Source organism: Dermacentor andersoni, chromosome 9, assembly GCF_023375885.2.
Source record: "Dermacentor andersoni chromosome 9, qqDerAnde1_hic_scaffold, whole genome shotgun sequence".
NCBI classification, from domain to species: domain Eukaryota; kingdom Metazoa; phylum Arthropoda; class Arachnida; order Ixodida; family Ixodidae; genus Dermacentor; species Dermacentor andersoni.
Genome location: NC_092822.1, coordinates 110486479 through 110502539, shown reverse-complemented (window position 1 = coordinate 110502539; position 16061 = coordinate 110486479).

Genomic DNA, 16061 nt, shown 5'->3' with positions numbered 1-16061 from the left:
ATAAAAAGAGGTGCCTCGCCTCTTGGCATTTTTTAGCATGTTCATGGCCACAGTGCAAAGCACCTGAGAAGTGAGCTGCTATCACAATGAAAAACATGCCTATTGGCTGTCATGAGCACATCCTGAACACAAATTTTCACAATTATGTCAACATTAGTTATGGGATCGAAGCCAGCCAATGAGGACGAACTGCTGGCAAAATTTTCAAGTGACTCTGTTGGCAGAGTGTCCGCTCCCTATATTATGTTAGCCACACTTCTTTGTCAGTGTGCTGCATTTATCTTTCTTGACAGAAATTTACTACACAGCCAGATAAGATATTGTCCAACCATCAATTTTAGGACCATACACATGGTAACGTCTTTATTTTATCATATTTTGGAAACGACAACCCATGGCTACCTTAGATTAGCAACATCAGCTTAACTTATGCACATAGACATCGACGCCATCTAACAAGATGAAGAAGTGTGGGACGGCAGTCCTTATTCTGTGGTTCTTCAAATTTGTGCGACTTCTGGATATCAGGAGCTTCCCCGAAGACGTCGTCCTCCGGAATGGAGGACGGAGGACTTTCGCGCCCTCCTGACAAGGCGAGTCCCACGGCGGTAGCCCTGTCCGTGGGAAGCCGCGACATCACCGACTATAGGCTTCCCGATTTATCTGACAGCTCAACAGCGGCAAAGATGGAATCGGACAATGATTACACGCTAGTCCAATCGCAGCACTTGAAGCGCAAGCTTCGCCGGATGTCAACAGGCAGTGATTCTACTCATAAAAGCAGGTGTGACGAACGGGTCTTCTTCATGGGCTACACCCCAACTACGGAAGGAACAAATTTGAATTCGTTGAACAGACAATCGCTGACGAAATTCTTCGACCGAATAGCCTCAGGACATGTGAGAGAGATCCGGATTACTGCTCGGAAGAACATTCTGACGGTGGACGTGAGTTCTCAGGCAGTATTGGAGGCTTTGAGAGCCATTCAAGTGGTTCACAACATCTCAGTTTGCTAATTCTTAGCGTACGTAAACGATACCTGCACTGGTGTTGTATCAGATGCGGACATGGACATAAAGGACGAAGACCTGCGATCTCTTCTGTCGTCTACAGTGCGAATCCTCGACATCCGCCCAATCGGCCGCTCCCGGTGCATCAAGTCAGACTCTATGTCAGCATCGGTCAAAGTAGGTTCTGTCAGGCACTCAGTGCGGCCATATGTGCCATGACCGTTACGGTGTCACAAGTGTTTCAAACTGGGCCACGTGAGTACTGTGTGTAAGAACCCTACGTCGTGCCGAAGACGTGGTGGTGCTCATTAGGTAGACTCCTGTGAGAATGACCCCATGATATGTGCAAATTGCTCCGGAGCCCATGAAGACATCCAAGGACTGCCCCAAAATGGCAGGGGAGAGAGAAATTCTGAGAAAAATGGTGAGAGGGGAACTCCACGCACAAGGAGGCTGCCGATTCCGTCCGCAAGAAAAGGCGCCGGTTGCGACAAATGCGTCGCCGCTCTCAGAGCAAGTCCCGGTGGAAAGAGGCACTTCCTTTGAGTACTTGAACGCAAAACGTGCCACAGGGAAAGCAAGGCCGGCACACACAAGATGCGCCTCCCCCAGTACCTCCGCGCCCGTCAAGGAATAAAACGACATCAAACGTGCATCCAACCTCTTCGGCAGTAGAGTGGCCTTCGCTACCACAAAGGGCTTCCGGAGGAGATACTCCCTCGGCGCTCCACAAGTGCCGGGAGGGTAATGAAAGGCTTGGAAATGAAAAGGTGATAGACATGCTTAAGCAGCTACTAAACACTATATGCATATTACTCCCCGGTTTGGCAACGCCAACTGCACTATCGGTCGTGAAGGCGTTAAGATGTTATGGAGCCGTTATTAGCGGCTCTAAAATAAGGGTGGCAATTATGGCTCTCACGATAAAACACTGGACATTGGAACAGACGATGCATCATTCTGTTATAATGCACTGGAATGCTCGACGTATATGCGGCCGCATGTCTGACTTTAGGCAACGAGTCTTCAAATACCGTTTCTCGGTGATCGTGATGTGCGAGCCAAATCTCGCGTCGGATTTCGCCTTTCCGGGTACGTGAAGATGGACGCAAGAGCAAAGTGTTAATGTGTATACGCAGTGGCATGACGTTTGTTCGGAACACGATCACTCCACATGACAGCAGTGAATATGTGCGTGTGACACTAAAACATAAACTACACGTGTTTTCGATCATCGGCGCCTACAAAGACTTGACCTCTCCTACCTATCCACTGTGTTACAATGTTCCCCAGGCCCTCATGTTGTTATTGGAGACTTTAATGCTCATGATCCTTACTGAGGAAGTGCCGCAATGAACTGTCGGGTAGGAAGTTGATGGACTTCATAGACACTGGAGGTCTGACTGTCATCAACGATGGATCTCCAACTTACATACACGGCACTACCTACGGAAGTTGCCTAGACCTCACTATTGTATCTCAGAGCCTCCTGCCCTCAGTCAACTGGTGCTTGGACATAGAAGCGCATGGGAGCGATCATATACCAACATATGTGCAGATGAAGTGGTTTGTGCAATCAAAGGCATCTGCTGTACTCTGCACTGATTGGTCCACATTCTCTACATCTGTCGAAGAGTACTGCGGAGACATCACTTCATCATCTGATATAGAAGACATTATTGTATCATCAGTGCAGAAGACAACTAAGTTCATCAATGCACCTACATCCAGAACGGCTATTGATATTGAATATAAACGGCTCCGAGCGATCCGTCGTAGAGCGGAAAGGAAGGTTAGGCGAACTCAATCGTCATTAGACCTCGTCTTATGTCGACGAGCTCCACGAAAATTACGGCGTCACCTTCAAAAAATGGGAAAACAACCGTGGAAGATCTTTTGTTAGTCTCTGGATTCTCGAAAGTCAATTTCTAGGATCTGGCAGATAGTACAAAGTCTTCGTGCACCTCCTCAGCAAAAACAACTTTTCCGTGCTCAAGCACTTCACCAATCTCTGACGGAAGTGCAGGTTGCCGAAGACTTCTGTAAGAGAGTCACCCGTACCGATGTTTCTGCATGTCCATCAATGGATCGACCCGTGCTACCTGCTAAAGATGATCGTCTTGGCCTTCCTTTCACGATGCCGGAATCGGAAGCTTCACTTGCTGCGTCGAGATGATCTTCTGCACCTGGACATGACGGTATTTCACATACTGCTCTGTGCCACCTTGGAGTGGAAGGTCGGAAAGTCCTGCTGTTGTACTATAACGCCACGTGGTCATCCCGTACAGTCCAGAAGCAGTGGAAAACCGGCCGGTTAGTGGCCTTGCTAAACCCAGGAAAATCGTCTTACGAAATGTCGTCTTACCGGCTAGTAGCTTTAGCTAGCTGTGTCGGTAAGGTGATGAAACAGATTGTGCTCACTAGATAATGGTTCATGAAAAAAAATGAGCTTTATCCTGAAATGATGACCAGATTTAGAGGCGGCCGGTCTTCAATAGACGGGGTCATTGATCTCGTGTCCGCGATCGAACATGAAAAAAAGCAACACCGACTTGTAGGAGCAGTTTTCTAGACATTAAAGGAGCATATGACAATGTACTGCATGAAGCCATTCTTGATGCCCTCAGTAATTTGGGCATTGGTGGCCGTCTCTACATGTGGATTGAAAATTACCTAGATAGTCGCACAGTCTTCATGTCCACGAATGATGGCGAAACGACAAGTCACGTTGTCGTCCGGGGAGTGCCTCAAGGAGGAGTTCTCAGCCCGACTCTTTTCAAAGTTGCCCATTGGCCTTGCGGCAATAATTCCTGATGCAGTACGCGTCAGTACCTACGCAGACGACATATGCATATGGGCGTCCGCAGACACGTGACCGCAAACTCGTGCAAGATTACAGTGAGCTGTTTCATTAACGTCTCAGTGCCTGCAGTGTCAAGGACTGCAATTGGCCCCAGATAAGGGCGCTGCGATAGCGTTCACACGGAAGCTTATGTGTTGGTATCCAATTATGATCAACAGAAAGGCCATCCCATATGTGACCCACCACAAATACCTCGGCGTTGTCATTGACCGCGGTGTTTCATGGTCGAAATACGTGACAATGCTAAAGAAAAAATTAACTGGGCTTTGTTGTATTTCGGCGGTAGCCGCAGATGAACCACGAATACAGTCACGGCCGCAACGGAACTAGCACGCTTTATTCAGAGGCGTATATATACAGGTGACAACACTGGCGCCACTGGCGGCGTGTAAGGGCAAACAGAAACTGAAACTGAGATACTACATATTCCCCTCCTTACAAGAACAAGGTAACTAATAATTGATTAGTGTTGTTATACATATATACAGTATTTGCAATTAATTACAATTATCTTCACAATAAATGTCATGTGCTCATCATTATTAATACTGTATGGAATAATTATACAGCGTGGCCTAGGACAAGCAGCGCCAAAAGACAAAACAAAACGACAAATTGCTCGCAGAGACACAGGCATGTGCACATAGTTCGTGCAGCACTCAAGTTCTGACACTGCACCCGTCTGCACCTAGCACACAAGCATGTGGTCCCGGTATCGATCTGGAGGCCTTCTGTTCCTCGGTGGTTGGACCCGACGTTGAAGCACACGGTCATCCGGCACAGGTGACGCTGGAGCTCGTAGCGTGGGCGTAGTTGGTGAGGCTTCGGGACGGGCTGTTGAGGCGTAATCGTTGGATTGCTGAGATGCGAACGACGTAGTCACGGGTTTAGAAACAGCATTATGCTGCTGATTCCATGTGGCTGAAGCTGCTGGTACCCTGGATAGCTTCGATGCGTTCCAGGTTCGTCCATCATCAAGCCGAAACGTTGATGGACCTTGTTGACTGATTACCTTTCTCGGGTGGCTAAACGCGAGGTCTCCCTTAACCGATATTCCAGGTTTTCTTATTCTAACGTAATCACCAACAGACACTGTTGTCTTCTTCGCGGTCCTGCGATGGTCTGTGTACTCTTTGCTGTAATCTTGCTTGCTCTTAACTCGTTGGCGCAGACGATGAAGTTCGGAAACAGGATCGCTGAAGACAGCTGGTGACGGGTGACCCACAACGTCAAGGCGTGTTCTCGGTCGCCGTCCGTGTAGGAGAACAGACGGTGGAACTCCCGTAGTGGCATGTGGCGTGCAGCGATATATGCCCAAATACTCGGTTACCGCTTGGCGAAGCGGACGCTGTTCCAGAATAGCGACCTGCACAAAATTCTTGAAGACCCGGTTAAACCGCTCGACAAGTCCGTTCGCTCGGGGGTAGTAAACGGAAGAGTGCACAAGGCGGATGGCGCGATCTTTGAGGAACTCAATGAACTCCCTAGATGAGAACTGGGGCCCGTTGTCGCAGACCACCACATCCGGATAGCCTTCACGGGCGAACACGTGAAGCAAAAAGTTGATGACTGTGCGGGAGGATACTTCACTGCAGAATTGAACATCTGGCCACTTGGAAAAATAGTCGATGAGCGTAAGGGCGTATCTGCAGTCATGTGGGGCTCTCTCTATAGGGCCGACGATGTCAACAGCAAGCTTCTGCCATGGACGCTCTGGCAGGGGTACTGGCTGCAAAGGGGTGGCAGCAGTCTTCGTACTTTTGTCAGCCAATTGACATATGCTGCAGTTCTGGATGGAAAGCTCCACTTGCCTGTCCATGCCTGGCCACCAGTACCGTTCTCGTAGCCGAGTTTTTGTTCGAACTATACCAGGGTGAGCTTCATGGGCAGCAGCGATTACCTGCGGTGTGAGAGACAAGGGAACGACGATTCGTTCGCCGCGCAGGAGCAGGTTGTCAACGACGGACAATTCTTCACGTACCAAGAAGAAAGGCTGAAGTTCGCCCGAGAGCGTCTTATGTGCAGGCCAAGATGTGGCGACATAGATCTTGACTTGTTCTAACATGCAATCATCACGAAGGGCTTGTTGAAACTGCTCTTTAGTGAGGCACGGTAACTCAACAAAGGACACAACCTCATCAAATGAGACATTTTCCTGCGGAGACGGAACTGGAAGGCGGGAAAGGGCATCCAAACTGAGATACTACAGGCTTGCTCAAATTTTTCGCTTTCTGGCCGGTATGAAGTGGGGTCCATCTGAGCATTCGCTATCCGGCGGTACCAGGCTCTTTACGCCTGTTACATTCGGTATAGCCTGCCAGTTTTATCAAGTATGAGCCGGTCATGTTTGCGTACGCTGGAAACCGCCCAGGCACAGATGCTGAAAACATGTCTTGGTGTTCCACGTTGCACCTCAACCTACGGAACAATTGAGGAGGCTCGCGTCACCCCTTCACCTGTCTATCTACGATGCGAACCTCTTCGAGTATTCGTGCGACTGCTGTGCCGTCATGGACGCCACCCCTTATCGACACTTCCCGACATACGGCCGGACTCCACTTTTTCAAGATCCGGTAAATGTCAAGAATCTGCCATACCAGCATACTTTGCCCCGGCTGACCTTCCACGTATGCTCCCATGGGTAATGTCCAAAATACGCTTACGTCTATCTATTGCTGGAATTTCTAAAAGATCGCGAATACCTACCGTCGGCCTCAGACATTTAACTTTTGAATATATGTCGAAAGAATATGACTCCTCGGTGAGCGTGTATGCAGACGGATCGGTCTCGTTGTATGCGTGTGGTGCGGCTTTCGTCGTACCTGCGCATCAAGTCATTGGACGGTTTCGTCTCTGTAACAAGACGACTGCAACATCTACGGAATTAGTGGCAATCAAAGGGGCCGCTCAATATAATTCGCTACAGCCTCCTCAAGCATGGACAGTCATCAGTGACGCAAAATCGGCTCTGCAACTACTTAGAGTGGTGTGAAAGAAAGCGCTTACAGAGTTTTGACTCTTCAAGCTGCCGAGCTCTGCACTTTAGCGCAAGAAAACGGCCACCACATCACATTTCAGTGAATGCCCAGTCACTGAGGTATACAAGGCGACGAACTGGCCGATGCCGAAGCGAAGAAAGCACTCGAAGAACGAGAGTCACTGCTTTAAATTCCTTTTTTCAAGAGCGGACGCCAACTGCCTTCTCTCCAGTGTCATCCAAAAATTGACCGCAAAGCACTGGAACAATCCAGATAATCGCTACAGACGGCTCCAAAGATTGAACCCTACCATGAATTTCAGGCTAGCACCAAAAATTCAACGCAACTTTGCAAGTATTCTGCACAGACTATGGCTGGGGGTAGCGTTTACGCGCGGATACGTGCACCTCATGCGACGCACCGAGTCTCCAGACTTTGAGGTGTGCAATGTGACTGAGACTGCAGGTCATGTACTTTGTGACTGCCCTAAGTACGTGGAAAAGCGTCAAAAGTTGAACAACGACCTTACGCGTCTCGGCAGCCAACCGTGGTCAGAGGAGGTTATTTTAGGCTCTTGACCAGACACTCAATTGAGTTTCAAGTCCATCCAGGCGTTACTGAACTTTTTAAAAAATACGGGCCTGGATTGGAGGCTCTGAACATGCCAAATTGTTTGCCATATGTTCTACATCTTCCGTCTCTCGTCATCGTCACCCATCATGCGCCTCTTTCTTCCCTCTTACTTTCCCTCTTCCCCTTCCCCCAACGCCGAGTAGCTGGCTAGAGGAATATACCTCAGGCCGACCTCTCTGCATTTCGTATCGATATGATTCTCTCTCTCTCTCGCTCTTGAGTTGCTCCATGTGAGAAAAAGATCACTACGTAGCTACCTAGCTAGGAATTAGACTCGTACGAAAAAAGTTTTGTCTTTATGTCTTGTATAAGTTGTGCTGTTCATATTATGCACACAGTAACACATAAATACTAATGTACTACGTGTACCTTGCATTTACGTGCATGTGTGTAAGAATAAAGTAGCACAACTTCTAATATCAAGGCATGTTGCGCCAATTGTACCCCATCAAAGAGAGTGCATCTTATTTAAATTTTATCACATGGTGCACTTACAACATTTCATACCAGTATGTAAACCAATTTGTGGACTGTGTCCACTGCATGTGAGAGGGCATATTTTACACCAATGCAGTACCTCAGGCAGCAGCATTTTTTTACCTCTTGCCATCGCTTAATAGAGGGACCTTGTTGATTATGCCATCCAAACAACTCATATAGAATTTTGTATTTAGTATACCAGCAGTGAAATACTGAATGCAGCTGCACTTCCATACCCAGGAATTCTGGACATGCGTTTAGTTTCTTTTTTCGCCACCACGTGGCGTATCAACCTTAAAGATTTGAAATTCGCGCCGTGACGTATGCCATGACGTACAACCAAAGAAAACACAATAAAAAGAAGCACACCCTGAAACTGTTGCTTCCCCTCGACACTTGGAAACGAGCGCGCTTATGTATCAGCGTTATCTTGAAGACAGCCTGCTACTTGCTCGACTTGCAATGAACCAACTATTTTGCTAGACACCTTGACCGACAGCTCGTCGGCATTCCGGATGAGATGTCTGGCCGAGATAACAGCGCCCGCAAAGCTTGCGTTGGGTTCCCTTTCTTCGTTGTTTTTTCTGTTTATTTGTGCACAACTGCAGCCGCGGGCTTCGGTACAGTCAGCGTTATTTTTCTTGTGTTTTCTAAGAACCAGTGTAATTCAATATGAGGAAGCTTTAGCTCGGGCCCTTCTTCGCTGCCGGTTGCTCAAATACATCCAAAATGCATAAATGATTTTATGAGAAAATTGCTCAACCGATATGAATGAGAATTGTTGCATTCAAGAGAGAACGTTAGATCACAGTGATCGCTGCAATAATAATTTTGATCTAGGCCATGGCATTATTGACAAGAATTATCGGAAATCGGCAAATTTGAAAAAGAAGTACGAAGTTTACAAATCCGTTAGTTCGGATAAAAACTGATATCGCATCCCTCTAAACTGCATCCCTTGCGGCATCTCAATCGGACAAAGTCGATTTATGAATTTATAACTTTTGTGAAGTTACAATGCCTGTTAAGATTTTGCGAATACCATATTCAGGAGTTAGTGGTGTATTTCAGGGTGGCATATGATATATCATTTTTGTCTGCATTAAATGAAATATTAGGTGCAGCTTAGAGAATTCCGATATCGTTTTTAGTTGCTGAGGTACAGAGTCGTATACTTTGAGTATTGCTTCTAGAGATTTCGCATGTTTTAGAATTTAGAAAAGTGGAAGCTAAATAAAAATTGGCTTTCTGAAATCTAATTTTGACTGTTTCCTTTAAGTTCAACATAACTCACGAATTGCGGTGCAGTGGTTGTAAGAAGAAAGGATTGATGATTTCCCAGGTAGGAGCTAAAGCTTCCCATTATGTTAGGTTTAGACTAATACGTTTGCTGAGAGAAGAAGCAAGACGAGTAGCGCATATACATTATGGCAGCCGCAGTTCGATGGAGGCGAAATGCGATTACACGTGTTCTTAGATTTAGGTGTACGTTAAAGATCCCCAGGTGGTCGAAATTTTCCAGATTCCCCAACTACGCCATGCCTCATAATCAGATCGTGGTCTTGCCACGTAAAACCCCATATTTTTTTATTTACAGAATGTACAGTAATTTACAGTAATTGACAAAGCGAAGCCTACAGCAGGCTAGTGATTAAAGCGTTCACTTCTTCAGTACTAAGCTCGTGCTCATCCTCCTCAGTTTTGTGCGGAGCTGCGCAACATATTTCCACTTGGCACGGAAGCGCCGTCCCGCTGCTTTTTAGGCAGAAAAGGACTGGTAGCGTTTTAGGCGGCTGACCTGAACGACGTCATGGGAAGTCTGGATGGAGCGAGTAGTAGGTGAGACCGGAGACATATCGTAGGTTACGTAGGTTACCTGACAGAGGACCCGGTAAGCGCCGGAGTAGCGGGATATCAGTTTTTCCGAGAGGCCGAAATGGCGGGTGGCAGATCGAAGAGAGACAAGATCCCCGAGAATATAATCGGCGTCCCGGTGACTACTGTCACAAATGCTTTTATTCTTGTTCTGAGAAGCACAAAGGTGACGGTGAGCAACTTGGCGTGTTTCTTGGACTCGAGCAATGACATCGCTTGTATACTGAGACACGGACTCTCGAGGGGTAGGCAGTATTGTATTAAAAAGCAATATTGAATCTCGGCCGCACAGCAAATAAAATGGCGAGTAACGTGCAGTGTCGTGGCGTGATGAATTGTACGCTAATATGACAAACGGGCGAGCAGTATACCAGTCACGATGGTCATCAGAAACATATATGAAGAGCATGTCTGTTAATATTCGATGAAGCCGCTCCGTAAGACCATTGGTCGGCGGATGACATGCATTAGTAAATTTGTGCTTGGTAGAATAAGGACGGAGGAAGTCGCACACAACTGGATGGTTGGATGGATGGATGTTATGAGCATCCCCTTTGGAACGGGGTGGTGGTTGCGCCACCAAGCTCTTGCTATTATACTGCCTAATGTCCTACCTAGGTTAAACAATAAAAACTACCACACCCAAATTTTCTGATCCCCTATTGCGAACTGTGCTTTTGTATGTCTCCGTTTTTTGTCGTTTCCGTACTTTTCTTCCACCAATCCTCCAATCGCCTCTTACTAATGACTATTGCGGACATGTTTACTTTTCCACTGCGCCCGCTTAACCCAAGGGCTTCAAGCAGGCCAGTGGTGCCTAAATTGACTGCTGGGTAGACGTCTTCACCTTCTAATAAACCATGCTCCATAGTTTCCCTAGCTTTACCGCAGCAAGCACATGTTTCTTCTGCCTTCTTATATCAGGCTTTATAGTAACGTGTTCCAAGGCATCCCGATCTCGCTTCGAAAAGTAATGAGCTTCCGTTTGAGTTATCATAAATGGTTTCTTTCCTGATTTTGTTTTTTCCTCTTAAGTAGTTACTCATGGCAGCTTTCTTTACCATTGCCGCCACCCATGAGATTATTTCAGCCTCTCTGACTTTCAGCTTGACGTTCTTTGTTGCTGTGTTTCCCACCCTACAGGCCGCATACTTGCTCGTTAGTTTCCTAGTTCTTTTCCTCCACTGCGAATCAATGTTTTTCCTGTACAGATATCTCAACACTCTCCCAACCCATTAACTTTCTTCCATATTCCTCAGCCGTTCTTCATACTCAATTTTACTGCGAGCTTCCCTCACTTCAAAACTAGACCAGCCCATATCACCCTGCACAGCTTCATGTGTAGTCTTCCCGTGAGCGCCCAATGCGAGGCGACCCACTGACCTTTGGTTCCCATCGAGTCTTGATTGTACCCCTGATTCAGAGCAAACAACCACCTTTCCAAAAGTAAGTCCTGGAACCATTACACCTTTCCACATACCTTGGTGTACCTCGTCCTCCGAGGTAAAGAGAAAGGAGCGACCCCTGTCGGTAAGAAGTTGACGAGGAGCGCCGGGGCGAACAATTCATTTGTGCATTACAACAGTAAGTAGGCTACGCCACTTGGAAGTTTACCCGTCGTGGTTGCTCAGTGGCTATGGTGTTGGGCTGTTGAGCACGAGGTAGCGGAAACGAATCCCGGTCACGGCGGCCGTATTTCGATGGGGGCGAAATGCGAAAACACCCGTGTACTTAGATTTAGGTGCACGTTAAAGATCCCCAGGTGGTCAAAATTTCCGGAGTGCTCCACTACGCCGTGCCTCATAATCAGAAAGTGGTTTTGGGACGTTAAACCCCATAATTAAATTACGTCATATGGAAGGGCTCTGGTGAACGCGAACTAAGTTGCATAAGTTGCAATGCACTTGTTGCATCACTCAGATCTGGGGAAAGGTACCAAGAGATCTACACCAACGCGACAGAAGGGTTGGGTAGCAACGCCAAGAGGTAGGAGTAAACCAACAGTGAGCTCAGATGGTTTCTTCTGGCGTTGACATAACTCACAAGAAACGACGTAGCGGCGGCCAGATCGGTGCATACCAGGCCAAAAGAATCGTCGCCGGACACGGTCCTACGTACTGATTCCCCGAGGTGACCAAAAGTTAGTAGATCGTGCAGCTTGGACAGAATAGCAGTGCGAACATGCCGTGCAATAACCGGCACCTTGCATCTAACCGGCATCTACTGTTGTACATGCTACGCCAATATAAAATGCCGCCCTTGAGTAGGAACATACCAAGAGAAAGGTCACATGACCTAGATGTGAACTTTTCCATGATACCACGTATGCTTGGATCTCGGCGCTGTTCGGTAGCAAGGTCAGCTAAGCAGATAGAGAAAATACAGAGCAGAAGCATAGGTCGCAGGAACATCGTATGGGTGGCAGTACAAGCAGTCAGCATATTGGTATAAACGATCGGACTTGTAAGCAACTGTATACGAGTGTTCCTGTCGGCGTAGCGCCCAGTGACCTAGGAGATCGGTAGGGTCTGAGGGACGAAAGCCAACAGAGCGCATGGTGGTCTGTGGTGAATGTAAAGGGCCGACCACATAGGCAAGGGCGCGATTTCGCCACTGCCTAGAAAACTGCAAGGTACTCGCGTTCAGTAATGAAATAATTCCGCTCAGTTGGAGAAAGCAGACGGCTGGCGTGGGCAATGACGCGGTCGTGGCGTCGTTGAGGTTGGCAAAAAATGGCACCGATTCCATGGCCACTGGCATCAGTGCTGATTTCTCTTGAAGCAGTCTGGTCGAAGTGCGCAAGAAGAAATGGAGATGTAAGGAGAGAGATAAGCTTCGAGAAGGCAGTTGCTTGTTCAGGTCCCTAAGAAAATGAAGCATCTGCCTTCAGAAGAGCAGAGGACGGGTGACCTCCGAAAAATTGTGCATGAAGCGGCGGAAGTACGAGAACAGGCCCACGAAGCTCCGGACATATTTAGCACATGTTGGCACGGGAAACTTCTGTACGGCACGAGCTTTTCCCGAGTCTGGGCGCATACCAGATGAATGAACGATATGACCGAGGGTAGTAAGTTAGCGCCGTCCAAAGTGATATTTAGACGAATTAAGTTGAAGGCTAGCATTGCGAAAAGCAGAAGGAACGAGCGAGAGGCACTCCAGGTGCGTGGCAAATGTAGGAACAAAAACGACGGCGTCATCTAAGTAACAAATACAGATGAGCCACTTGAGGTTATGAAGCAGTGTGTCCATCATGCATTCAAAAGTAGATCGAGCATTACATAAGCCGAATGATATAAATTTGAACTTGTATAGGCCATCGGGTGTTATAAAGGCGGTTTTCTCTCGGTCCATGTCGTCGACACAGTCTCCCAGCAAGCGGAACCAAGGTCGATTGAAGAAACGTACTTCGCACCATGGAGGTATTCGAGGGCGTGATCAACGCGTGATAGGGGATAAACGTCTTTATTGGTGATCTTGTTGAGTTGCCGGTAATCCACGCAGAAACACCAGCTGGCGTCCTTTTTAACTAGAACGACAGGGGACGCCCAAGGACTTGATGATGGTTCAACGATTCATCGAGAGAGAATCTTCTCGACCTCCGTTTGAATGATTTGTCGTTCGTGCAAGGACCGACGGTAAGGTCGCCTGTGAATAGGGTGTGCGTCACCCATGTCAGTATGGTGTGTCGTGAGAGATCTGGCCGAAAGGGCGGCCCAGGTCAGAAATGTCGCTGAACGCGGAGAGCAGTTAGTTGGCGTGGTGAGGCGGAAGTTCGGGAGCCATAACGTTTGTGAGCTGAGGAAGAACAGCCGGCAAAAAAGAAGAGCCAACGGGAGACGACGTAATATAAGCAGCCGAGGCTGAAAATAGGCAAACTTGGGAGGAAGACAGCGTACCTTAGGCTATGCCTTGTGGTAGGACGCGGTCACCGATTCCTAAGTTGACGAGCTGAAGGCTGGTAGAGTTGTTGGTGATACTGACGACGGTTCGCTGAAAAGCAACGTGATGAACAAGGAGGACTTCCGCGAGAGGAGACACAACACAGTCACCATAAGGCACAGGTGTAGATGTAAGGCACAGGTGTCATGGATAAGGCACAGGTGTCATGGCTTGTGGGGCGACTCGATAGTGCTCAGCGAAGCAGAGCCTGCTGGGAACTTCCTCAGGAGCGTCAGGACAGGTAGGCAGGCGGAGCTAAACTATTCTAAGCCAAGTAAAAAATGGCGACTTCCTAGACTTGCTACACTCCTGTAGTCAGTATAGATAAAAACATAGCCCTATTGACTTCATGAAGCGCGAAATTTAAACCATAAGGTGATTTATTAGAGCTGGCAAATCGGGGGGATATCGGCCAGCATTATTCAAAACAAGATCAACTTGACTCTTCAAGAATTTAAGCACTTCGAAACGCCATTCTTGCAACTCGCATGTGAAATGTTTTCCACTTACTTCCTCTAGCAATGTCGAAACCAATGTCAGTAGATGACGGGCCTTTTCAGACTGCTTAGTGCTGATATCCTTACGTGTCTGTTCGATCATGTGTAACACACTTTTCAAATCTCTCAAGTCGCACAGCTTTTCAGGACCTAACGCATCCCCACATTTCCTCACACTCGTTTCACCAAAAATTACTTCGACACGCAGGTCTGTGGACACGATCACCGAAGTACGGACTGCAGGAGCAGATTGAAGTGACAAGTCGAAAAAGAAAACCTCTGAGCCCTTGTTCAAAACTGTCCAGAAGTCCGAACTCTGAAAGCTTGGCAAGGCCTTCAGCAAGTCCTCAAAGCTACCAACCACATTTTTGGCGTCCTATTCTGCTTCAGTTTGCTGAGAAAGCATTATTCCTTTTTGCAAATATGTGGCTTCCAAGCGCGCTCTTTTGGCACCCGGCGCTTCTCGAGCGCACGCTTGCGGACGCGATAAATAGGCAGGGCAATTGGGAAACAAGCTCGGAACTGCAGTTTTCTTCAGACGAATGTTTTTTATGGCAACTTCGACCACTTTTCCTGTCTTGACGTCCATGTAAGATGTCGTCTTCAAGTAATCCGATGGCAAGAAATACTTTTCGCAGAGCTGAAATAAAAAAAAAAAACAAGCCGTTACAGGTATTAAGCTCGACGAAAATGTTGAATTTACAAGCGCGTCGACAGGTGCAGAGACCCATCTATGGTGCACGCGTGCATGAATGCATTGCGCACTATGCTGACAAAACCTATTCGCCTGGCAACCCAGAATAACAACAGAGAAAAAAAGCACTTACCACTGTGTACTTCGTTGGCGAGAAGTCCTTCCGAGGAACTGCTCTCGTCCATGCTTCCCGAGTGGCTCGGTCAGATGCGAACTTGTGCACTCGGACACTTGGTCCTCCGTCATAATTGGACTTGCAGTTTGGTGCGCAACAACAGCCAGGCATCATTGCGTTTCCGTGTAAGACGAACCACGTACAATCGAAGAAAAGCAATAGCGTTTACAGTGCAGCATGCCCCACCAAAGCCACCAAGAAAAAGCTCCACGCGTTGCCGCTCTAGCGTTGCAGCCACGGAAAAATTTGTTTTCAGAACACGCGCCGCGTTGTAAAAACGCAGCGATTCCCTACCGCCGCTACCATCCGACTGTCGTGACGTATTGATAAGGAGAGGAGGTGATGCGGTGCCCGTACATTTTTTTTCTAGGTGGCTTTGCTCGAAGCCACCGATTTGAAATGTTTAGTCGACAGTACGCTCATCTCGCAGCAAGAAATTGATGACGACCCCCGCTGGTCCCGAATGCTCCAAGCCCACCGTGCGGCCTACCCAACAGAAGCCATCTCAGTCACGAGCGCGCACCTCAAGTTCGCCACGGCACCCCTGGCATCGCTCACCGCCTAAGCCTCCTGCTGCCTCGACTCCCAGCGCAAGACTCCAAGATCGTCTTCGGCCCTGGAGGTGGTCTCGACTTCCGCACAACCATCAATGGCGCCTTCCTTGTCTCACTCTGTTCCAGCGCCAGCGTTGAGTACGCCGCCGCCCATGCTGAGGATCTCGTAAGCATAAACCCATACAACTCCTTCACCGTCAGTACACCCTCGGAGCAATGCACCCAGCAGTATGTGCATACCTCTGAGTTGCGTCTCGCCACTCAGCTGTCGCACTGCGCGCTTATGAGGCCGTACCCGACAACGCCCTCCGCGGCATAATTTTCAACGCCGTGGACAATCAAAATCAAGAGTAGATCATCCAG